Source organism: Meles meles, chromosome 9, assembly GCF_922984935.1.
Source record: "Meles meles chromosome 9, mMelMel3.1 paternal haplotype, whole genome shotgun sequence".
Classification (NCBI taxonomy): domain Eukaryota; kingdom Metazoa; phylum Chordata; class Mammalia; order Carnivora; family Mustelidae; genus Meles; species Meles meles.
The window spans coordinates 54399366-54411447 of NC_060074.1; positions in this window are offsets into that span (position 1 = coordinate 54399366).

The window sequence follows — 12082 nt, forward strand, 5'->3', positions numbered from 1 at the left end:
ATTCTCTTTCTTAATTAGATTGTCTAACCTCTTATTTTTAAGTTGTAGGAGTTTTTTATATACTCTTGATCCAAATAGTTTATCAGATATATGATTCGCAAATATTTTCTCCTAGTCTTTGTCTTGTCTTTTTATTTGTTAATTGTATCTTTGAAGAGCTAAAAGTTTTACAAACTCCAATTTATCCATTTTTTTTTTCTTTTATGCTTCCTGATTTTGGTGTCAAGTCTAAAAAGTATTTGCCTAGCCTAAAGTCACAAATTTTTTGTTTTGTTTTGTTTTCGTTTTGGTTTATCATGTTAGCTTGTACATTTAGGTCTAATGACCTATTTTTATTTACTTTTTTTGTATGGTGTGAGACAAGGTTCTACATTCTCTTTTATTCCTAATTTCATTAGAGTTTCTAATCCACGAATGGATATAGGATTTTATGCTTTCTCTATATAGAGAAATACTTTCTCTGTATCTACTGAGATGATTATACGGTTTTGTCCTTTATTCTATTTTATGGTATATTACATTAAATGATTTTTGTATCTTAAATCAACCTAGTATTTAATGTAATTATTGGTGTGGTTAAATTGACACCTGTATTTTGGCTGTTAATGTTTTGTATGTGCCATATTTATTCATCTATTCTTTTACTGCTTTCTTTTACACTAAATGAATATTTTAGTATATTGTTTATAATTTTATTTATTTTTAATTATATATTTTAATTTTCAGTTGTTGCTATGTAGATTACAATATGCATCTGAACTATTCACAATCTGCTTAATTTAATATTGTCTGAATTCCAGCAAAATAGAACAACTTTTCTCCAATGTCATTTTATTTACTCTCTGTGTTATTACTCATGTATTTCAATAATGCATTTAATAAAACAAAAATAAAGTTATAATTTTTGCTTTAAAATCTTATATATTTCAAAGATATTAAACAAATATATATATATTTATACAGTCTTTTATATTAATCAACATATTTATATTTTATATTTATCAAAATATTTACATTATATCAATTTTCATTTCTTTCTGTATATCCAAGTTACCATCTAATGTCATTTTTTTTCATCCTAATGAAGTATTTCCTTTAGTATTTCCTGTGAGCCAAGTAAGGAACAAATTCTTTAAGTCTGCATTTTGAATCATCTTTATGTCTTCTTTAGGTATGGAAGATAATTTTACCAAATATAACAGTCTTTGTTAACAAGATTTTTTTTCTTTTTTTGTGTGTCTTTTTGAACTTGAATACATCATTCCATTGCCTTCTGGCCTCCATTATTTCTGAAAATAAATCACTTATTTGAATATTATATTTCTTCTGTATATGATGATCATTTTTCTCTTAGTCACTTTCATCGGTTTGACAAAGATGTGTCCAGAGGTGTATTTATTTGTGTTTATCCTACTTGGGATTCACTAAGATCCTTAGATCTGTAAATTAATGTTATTCATTAAATTAGGAAATTATTCAGTCATTATTTCTTCAAATCATTTTTCTACTTCTTTTATCACCCACTTCTCTCTTTTTTTTTTTTTAAGATTTTATTTATTTGAGAGAGAGAGAGATATCACAAGCAGGCAGTGGGGGGGTGGGAGGCAGGCTCCCCGCTGAGCAGCGAACCCAATGCAGGGCTCAATCCCAGGACCCTGACATCATGACCTGAACAGAATGCAGAGGCTTAACCCACTGAGCCACCCAGGCACCCCTTATCATCCACTTCTGACACTCCTATTACACATGTGTTAGTACATTTACCATTGTCCCATAAATCTCTGAGATTCTGCTCATTTTTTTAAGGATTTTATTTATTTATTTGACAGAGAGATTGACCATAAGTAGGCAGAGAGGCATGCAGAGACAGAGGGGGAAACAGGCTCCCTGCTGAGCAGAGAGCCCAATGTGGGGCTTGATCCCAGGACCCCGAGATCATGACCTGAGCCTAAAGCAGAGGCTTAACCCACTGAGTCACCCAGGTGCCCCATTTTTTGTTTTTTGTTTTTTTAAAGATTTTATTTATCTGCTCATTTTTAATCAAATTTACTTTCATTGTTCTTAAAATTGGTTAATTTCTTTTGCTATATCTTCAAAGTCACAGATTTTTTTTTTTTTTGGCATCTCAGATCTGCAGTTTAGCTTATCAAATGAATTTTTCATTTGATTACTGAACTTTCCAGTTACAGACTATCAACTTCTATTTTATAGCTTTTATTCTTTTTTTTTTTCTTAAGATTTTACTTGTTTATTTGACAGAGAGAGACACAGAGAGAGAGGGAACACAAAAAGGGGAAACAGGAGAGGGAGAAGCAGTTTTCCCATTGAGAAAGGAGCCTGATGTGGGGCTTGATCCCAGGACTCTGGGACCATGACCTGAGCCGAAGGCAGCTACTTAACAGCTGAGCCACCCAGGCACCCCTATAGCTTCTATTCTTTATTGAAATTTCATATGTAGTGAGTCACCATCACCATATTGCCCTCGAGTTCTCTAGACATAATTGCATAGTTGTTTTAATCTGTTTGTAATAACTGCTTTGACATCTTTTCTGCTAAGTTTAACATCTGTGCTCATTCAGTTAGTTTGTATTGACTGTTAATTTTTTCCTGAGTAAAGGAAAAATACTTGGGAAAAAACTTTATTTTTTATGCATTTTGTGTAAGTTTTTGTTGAAAACTAGATATTACAGATAATGTCAAAAAACTGGATTCTGATCCCTCTTAAGGATTGTTGTAGACTTTTTTGCCTTTTTTTTTAATGACTTGCCTAGACTTTATCTGTGGAAATTTTCTTCCCCCCTACTCAATTTTTTTTTTAATTTTTATTTTTAACCTACTACTTCCACTGGAGTCATCCTGACTGCATAGCAGCCAACCAATGCTTGATTCCAGAGGATGTGTTCAAACATTTTCAATTCTTAAAGCTTCTACCTCGGCTGCTAAATCTCTATGTGAGTTGTAGAGCTTCTTTTAAGTCTTCCCTGGCTTTTACTTTTCACAAGTCTCTCTAGGGTCTTGTCTGCTTATGTACAGTGCCTCTCAATCAACAATGAGTTGTAGAGAACTTATCTAGCCACTGAGTTGTTATCTCTTTTCCAAGATCTCCCTATTAAATGTTGTAAGTTTGTCTATTCCTGCCTTAAACAGGACTATTACCTTAGCCTAGGAAATCTAAAGATTTTCTCCATGCATTTTCTTGAGTTTGCTAAATTTATTGGCAACACCATATAGGTTTTTTTTATCCTCCACTCCAAATTAAACCAGGCTCCTATGGCAGTGAAACTGATGTTTTTACGGCTAATGCTGCCCTGCGTTATTATGTGCTAAACAGGCTGAGGAATAGTGGGGAAGTTAGGCAGAGAAAGAAACATCCCCAGACAGGATTACAACAAATTCCCACTATTCTTACCTAACATCCTACAGTTTTTTATGAACAAACATTTCTCAATTCATTGTTTACCATTAGTTGACTTCTAGAGGTTATTTTTGACAATTTTATCCAATTTTAAAGTTAGGCTTTTTTTTTAATTGTCAGAATAATATTAAATATGAGATCTATCCTCTTAGATTTTTAAGTATACAATACAGTATTGTTAACTATAGGCACAATATTGTACAGAAGATCACTAGAACTTACTGTCTTTCATAAGTGAAATATTATACCCATTGATTAGCAACTCCTCACTCATCCATCCTTCTAGCCTCCAGCAATTACCATTCTACTCTCTGCTTCTGTGAATTTTATTATTTTAGATACCTCATATAAGTGGAATCATGTAATACTATGTATTATCAATCATGTAGTATCTGTCCTTCTGTGACTAGTTATTTCACTGAGAATAGTGTCCTCAAGGTTTATCCATGTTATCACCTGTGGCTGGATTTTCCTCTTTTTTAGGGCTAAATAACATTCCATTTATGTATATACTACATTTTCTTTATTCATTAATCCATCAATGGACATTTAGATTTTTTAGACTATTTCTACATCTTGGTTATGATGAATACTCCTGCAATGAACATGGGAGTGTTCTCTTCAAGATCCTACTTCAATTCTTCTAGATAAGTATCCCCAAAGTGGGATTGCTAAATCATATGGCAGTTCTATTTTTATTTTTTGGAGGAAACTTCATACTGTTTGTTTTTTTTTTTTAAAGATTTATTTATTTATTTATTTGACAGAGAGAGAGATCACAAGTAGGCAGAGAGGCAGGCAGAGAGAGGGGAAGGAAGCAGGCTCCCTGCTGAGCAGAGAGCCCGATGCGGGGCTAGATCCCAGGACCCTGAGATCATGACCTGAGCCGAAGGCAGCGGCTTAACCACTGAGCCACCCAGGCGCCCCACTTCATACTGTTTTACATAGCAACTGCATCATTTTGCATTTCCACAAATAAAGTACAAAGGTTCCAACTTCTCAACATCCTTGCCAACACCTGTTATATTTTATTTTTTTGATAATAGCCATCCTAACATGTGTGAGGTAGTATCTCATTGTGGTTCTGACCTTACGTATAAAAAACCCTAAAGACTTCAGAAAAAAACATTAGAATTAATAAATAAATTTAGTAAATTTGCAGGATACAAAATCAACACGTAAAACTCAGTTACATTTTCTATGCACTAAAAATGAACTATCTGAAAAAGAAATTGGGAAAAAATACATTTACAATAACATCAAAAAGAATACAATCCTTAGGAATAAGTTAACTGAAGAAGTGAAAGATGTGTACACTGAAAACTACAAAACATTGATGATAGAAATTAAAATGGAAGCAAAAAAGTGGGAAGACATCCACATTCACAAATTGGAAGACAATATTTTTAAAATATTCAAACTTCATAAAGTTATCTACATATTCAATGCAATCTTTACCAAAATCCCAATAGTATTTTTTACAGAAATCAATAAAACAATTCTAAAATTCAGATGGAAACATAAAGGACTGCAAATAGCCAACACAATCATGAGAAAAAAAGAGCAAAGCTGAAGACATCATACTTCCTGATTTCAAAATATATATTTTTTTGTTTTTATTTATTTATTCAACAGAGAGAGATCATAAGTAGGCAGAGAGGCAGGCAGAGAGAGGGTGAAGCAGGCTCCCCACCAAGCAGAGAGCCCAAGGCAGGGCCCAATCCCAGGACCCCGAAACCATGACCTGAGCCGAAGGCAGAGGCTTAACCCACTGAGCCACCCAGGTGCCCCCAAAATATATTTTTAAATGACAGTAATTACAACAGTATGGTTCTAGCATAAGACAGACATAGAGACAAATAATATAGAATAGAAAGTCCAGAAATTCATCCACACATAAGGTCAACTGACTTGCAATAAGGACATCAAAAATACACAATGGGAAAAGGATAGTCTCTTCAACAAATGATTCTGGGAAAACTGGATACGCATGTGTAAAAGAATGAAACTGGACCACTATCTTACACCATACACAAAAATAAACTTAAAATGGGTTTAAGACTTAAACATAAGACTTAAAACTACAAAACTCCTAGAAGAAAACATAGAGGAAAAGCTTCCTAATATTGGTCCTGGCAGTGATTTCCTGTATATGACACCAAAACTACAAACAATAGAAGAAAAAAAAAGCAATTGAGACTATGTCAATCTAAAAGCCTTCTTCACAACAAAGGAAATAATCAACAGTGTGAAAAGGCAACCTATGGAATGGTAGAAAATATTTGCAAACTATGTATATAAGAGGTTAATTTCCAAAATACACAAGGAACTCTTACAACTAATAGCAAAAACAACAGTTGGTTTTGATGGAAGAGGATTTCCCAAACTCCTTAACTTTGCCATCACTGTAACTCTTATCTAAACTTACATATTCTTTTTTTCTTTTATGATGTTCCCTATTTTATTTGCTTGCATGTTCTGAGCATGTTCCATTATTCTCAAGGGTTTTTTTTTTTTTTTTGTCACCATTCTTTAGCTATTGATAATACATTTTTTCTTTCTAGAATGTATTTTCCTTTATTCATTTTTATATTTATTATGTGTATTTATATTTCCTTCCTTTAAAACTACTTAGAATTTAGTGATAATTTGCTTCAGGCTAAGGGTACCTAGACGGCTCAGTCAATTAAGTGTCTGCCCTCAGCTTAGTTCATGATCCCAGGGTCTTGGATCAATCCTCACATCAGGATCCCTGCTGAATGGGGAGCCTGCTTCTCCCTCTTCCACTCTCCCTCTGCTTGTGCTCTCTTGCTCTCTCTCTGTCAAATTAATAAATAAAATATTTTTTAAAATATTTGGTTCAGGGGCACCTGGGTGGCTCAGTGGGTTAAAGCCCCTGCCTTAGGCTCAGGTCATGATCCCAGGGTACTGGGATGGAGCCCTGCATAGGGCTCTGCTCAGCAGGGAGCCTGCTTCCCTTCCTCTCTGCCTGCCTCTCTGCCTACTTGTGATCTCTCTCTGTCAAATAAATAAAATCTTTAAAAAAAATTTGGTTCAGACTATTACTTCACATACAGGAATATAATGCCTGGTTGTTTTATATTTTTAAGAAAAAATGATAAAGTAACTATTTTTAACCTCTGTCAGAATTTCATATCTGCTTTTGTCATCATCTTGGGAAGGCTTAGATAACTGTCTTAGAATATACGGCAAGCTGAAAGGGACAACTGAGGCCATTTTAATGAAGAGGCCACTTAATAAAGTTTTAAGAGAGTGGTTCTCAAATGGAGATGATGACTTTTTCCCCCAGAAGATATTTGACAATATCTGGAGACATTTTTGGTTGTCACAACTTGGGAAGTGTTACTGGCATCTAGTGGGTAAAGGCAAAGGGTGGTACTAAGCTTCTTACACTACACAGGACAGTGCCCATAACAAAGAATTATCCAACTGAAACGCTGATGTGTCAACGTTGAGAAACAAACAAAAGATGATGAAACCCTCAGGGAATCACAAAAGCAGGAAGACATTACTACCCTTAGGTGGAAAGGGTCAAATTGAACGATCTGTTATCAGCTCCCAGTTAGTGTGGAGAGGGGCTATGAGATAAGAGCTGATCCGGGTGTCCTAGGATTTAAGTTTGTATAATTTAGAGTATCCTCTTTAATAAAAAAATAACGCAAAACAACAAATAAGAATTAGGCATGAAAGTGAATAGTTCAAAATAAAGAACCACAAATTTTAAAAATCTAACAAATACCACAAACATAACAAAATCTAGAATAATAGTTAAATATTCATTAATTAACAAACAGAGCAGCTTTGGAATATCTTTTTTCTAATTTTTTTCACTGCATATTCTGTTTGCTTCTTCATGTATTAATTTTGTAAGATCAAATTTTATAGAAGAATAAAATAAAAATAAGTCAGTACTTTCTCCAACATGAAGGATTGAAATTTGTTTTTTATCACTGATAATAATCAACTATCACAATTTACAACTTCACAATCCCTATTGTTAATGTCATGTAATTTTTTGTTTTGTATTCAAATTGGAGAAACCTTCTGTCAAGTTTCTGTCTCATATAAGCTATCAGATTTCAATGCATTTCAAGTTTTTTTGTGTAGTGACTAATATTAACTACAGTTCAAGTTGACAATAGTCATTAACCAGTATGTCCTAACTGTTCTCATTATAGTGTCTTATTGTGAGTCTTATATTATCTTCATCAATGCCAGTAACTCATGTCAAAGTACCAACAAATTTACATCTTTCTCCAAGGTTCTGTATGATTCATTCCTCTCTGTTAATTAGATTATCAAATAATTTGAGAGCTTATTCATTTTGTCTATTCAAAATTTATTTCTGAATTACAGCTTTTAGTATAATCTAAAAATTTTTTGTTTTATTTTTTTAAATCAGAATAGTCCATACTGATTATTCACTCAATCTATCACTTACGGCTCATATTTCATTAATTGTTTATATTGTTTCTCAGATTCTTCAATAAATATATTTAGAGATGATAAAAGAAAGTAGCTTTCATTTCTTAATCAGGAATCTCACATTTCTCACCTGTGTTGAAATATTCCAAAATGTCTTCCTAAATACACTTCTTAATATCAGAATTTTTTCTCCTTTTGACAAAAACATAAGGCATGAAAGCACATCGTCTGGGCCCCTCTGTAGACTTTGGAAAGAGCCTGTACATGTGAGTGGCTCTGAAATTAAAGTTTTATTCATTTCATGGAAATCCTCTGCCAGATGCAGTTAGTGCCAAATCTTGTCCCAGCAAGGAAGAGCCAAGGAAATAAATATCTGAACCTCTGTCTACTGCTGGTGCCTCCAATTGGCCAAAGGCAACTGGAAGAGCAGATCTGAAGGGACCAACTGAATAAAAAGCCCAGATAAACGTGTTCAAATAAATACTGTCCCCTAAAACTTCTATTTTGCAGCATTTACACCTTATTTTGGATTTTTGTACTTGTGTCCATAGAGAAGAAAAGCAAAATAAAGAATGTGATTGGCATTTGTTCATAGAAATCATTCTTCAAGAAGCACCTGCTACCCTAAGTATGCCTGTGAAAACTGTACAATCTTGGTTCAGCATAGCATATTCATCCCATTACACATTCACATTTCATAATCATTTTGAAAGCTTCAACACATGTCTTCTAATGGTGTCACTCTATATAATGAGATATGCAAATTAGAATGTTATAGAGAGTCTTAATTGCATTATATCATTCAGAGTTGTAAATGTTCAACTAGTTACAGCCCAGGTAGGGCAATCAGAAGAAGAAAAGAAAAAAAGAAATATTCTTTTGGCTGTTTGACCCAAAAATGAAATAGACTTACATTGTTAATAGGCATATTAATATGCTCCTCAGACATCTGTAGTAACAGTGGGTTAACAGAGATGGCCTCAAGAGATGTATCAGCATTTCCTTATAAATGCTTTATGAACCCTGACTTCAGTGTTTTGGGGTCCCCATGAACTACTTTATATACTGTTTTAAAGCCTATTATAAACCCAAAAGAATAAAGACAAGAATACTTAAATACAGATTGTCCGGTAAAGAGCATAGCAGTGTATAGCATATCTAAAGAGAAAATGTCTCACTTTCATATACTTTCCATGTAATTAAGTAAATTCCACAATGCTATTTTCCAAACTGTAAATTCTATCATAATTTAGCAAGATATGAAAATGGAACCTGGGAATCTTTTTCCATCTCAGAGTAGGTAGCTTCTATCAGTTATCATCAACTTCTAAGCAGGGAAAGAATCTCTAACAGATTGTTCTACAAGATTGCAGTCATCCACCAATCCATTTTCACATCTCAATTTCTACTGTATATTGTTCTAGGTGTGCAAGGTTAGATCCCAGAGCAGCAAACTATTTAAATAAAGACCAATATTCCAGTTATACGCATTCTTCATTTAAAAACCACCAGCATCCTTTCCTATACCCCCCTCCAACTCCCTCCTCCTATCAAAGTCCCATCACAACTACCACTATTACTATCCTTGTTACCAAGAAACCACTGTCTTGGAGCCATACTTTTCCAGAGTTGCTTTTATCTTATTGCAGTTTCTTGAATGCTCTGTCTAGAACAACCTGCCTTCAAAGTAACACATACCTATTTAGTCATGTTAGGATTGATGAAATTCGGGACACCTGGGTGGCTCAGTCATTAAGAGTCTGCCTTTGGTTCAGGTCATGATCCTAGGGTCCTGGGATCGAGCCCTATATCAGGCTTCCTGCTCAGCGGGAAGCCTTCCTCTGCCTCTCTCACCCCTCTGCTTGTGTTGCCTCTCTCCATATCTCGCTCTATTTCTGTCAAATAAATAAAATCTTTAAAAAAAAAAAAAAAGACTTCTGAGCCCTACACCCAAAGTATCTGATTCAGTAAGTCTGAAACTAGAAAACTCATATTTCTAGCAAATTCCTATGTGAGGCGAAAGAAGCTGTACCACACTTTGAGAATCAGTGCCTTAAGTAAACACATTCTCTTTGCACTCTCATATAAATATGCATTCTCAAATCCTGCAAAGTGGCTAGAACGGCCACTCCACTTCAGTCAATGCACAGTCTTCTCAGACTTCTTGACTCAAACACTCCCTTCCCTGATGCTTATATCTTTAGTATCTGTGGCTATAGCACTGGTTTGTTTTGTTGTTTGGTTGGTTAGTTTGTTGTTGGTGGGTTTTTTTAGAGGGTTGTTGTTTTTTGGGTTATTTTAAGAGAGGGATTTTTTTATTTTTTTCAAAACAGACTTGATTCCTAATCCTGCCTCCTCCTTGGATTCTAATCATACCTCCAACTGTGTGATTTTAAGCAAGTTATTTAAACTCTTGAGCTCTTCTTCTTATTTGTAAAACAGAAATAATAATACCAATTTTTATTTTGAGTGAAGATATCAACACTTAGTTAGTTTTTACGCCTTTACTCACTACTTTCCTGTTCTGGCTATTACATTATGACCCTACCATTTAGAACCATTTTCCTGCCTTCCCAATTCTAGAAGCCAATGTGGCCACCAAACACTTGTTTATGGGATCTTAATAATTCTGATCATAAAATTTCCAAGGTGAAAAGACTCTTCTGGTCACTAAATGTAACCCCTTCATTTAAGCTCATTGTCAGAAATGGCATATTCAGTAAATAGATTAAGCTTAATTCAATTTTCCTGATTCCACTTTCCTAGGTAAAAGCTTTCTTCTGAAGTTAAAAGGTTTCTGACATGGTGTATGGTGGCATCGATAGTGGAGGAAGGAGGTAATTTGGCTAAGGGCGTCAGAGAAACAGAAAACATATAGACATTTTTATTCAAAAATATCAATTCCTTCATATCATAGTCCATTATTATACCTTCATCTTTCTGAGTCTTAAAAGTGAGTGGGTTAGAATTACAGAGTGAAAAAAGTTAATCTCAAAAGGTTACATACTGTATGATTCCATCTATGTAATATCTTTGAAATGATAAAATGACAGAGATGAAGAGATTAGTGGTTGCCAAGAGTTAGGGATGGGTGGGGGGCAGGTTTCTATTAAAAGGAAGCACAAGGAATAATGCTTGTGGTGACATAACTCTTCTGCATCTTGACTGTAGTTCCACAAATCTATACATGTGGTAGCATAGCATTGAACTAAACACACACACACACACACACACACACACACACACATGAGTTCATTTAAACTGATGAAATCTGGATAAGGTCAGTGGATCATATCAATGTCAATTTCCCAGGCATGATATTATACTATAGTTATGTAAGATGTTATCATTGGGGGAAATTGAGTGAAGGATATATGGGATATCTTGACACTAATTCACAGCTGCATGTGAATCTACAATTAAACACAAAATAAGCTTAGTTGTGTTTTTGTGGTTTTTTTTTTAAGTCAGTGTCATGGAAAGGTAGAGTTCTGTTGGCTTTAGGGTAATTTCCAAACACCTTGATGTCCAGTTTAGAGAGCAAAATCCTTTTGGGATAGTAGTAGGATATTCCTGGACTATGGCTAGAATTCCTGGATGAAGAGGAAAAAAAAAAACTTATGAAGATACAAAAAAAAAACCAAAAAAAAAAAAAAAAAAGAATCTGCTATATTAGTTTTGCCTAGTCCTAGCTTTAAATATAAGTGTTAAAGTGAGAAAATCTTCATTCTTGAACAGTGTGAAGGTTTCACTGTCCTAGGCCCTACCAGGTAAATTCGATGCATACTCACGTTAATCATTCAAAAAATATTTATTGAGCACCTATTACATGCCAGAATCACTGACTTTACTTTTGTCATTTAATATTTAAGGTCAAACATTTTAGAAATAGAGTGCATTTAAAGGCACTATAATTCACCCTTTTAATTTATGTAACTCAAAACAGAACGCCTCACTCAAAGCACAGCGAATCTGAACAAAAAATGTATAATTTACCATTTGTTGTTTTATTAATTTAGGCATAAAATGCTTTTCTTTCCTTGCTCCCTCCACTCTTCAAAACATATAGCAACTGGGGCTGGTTTTATGGCTCATCATCTACCCTTAAAACATGAACCTTCCAACATAATTTTTATTCAATTCACAAGCTTTGTTCTTAATCCTGATACACTATGCCTACAACAAAATTGTTCCTTTTCCTATTTTCTTATGTTATCCCAG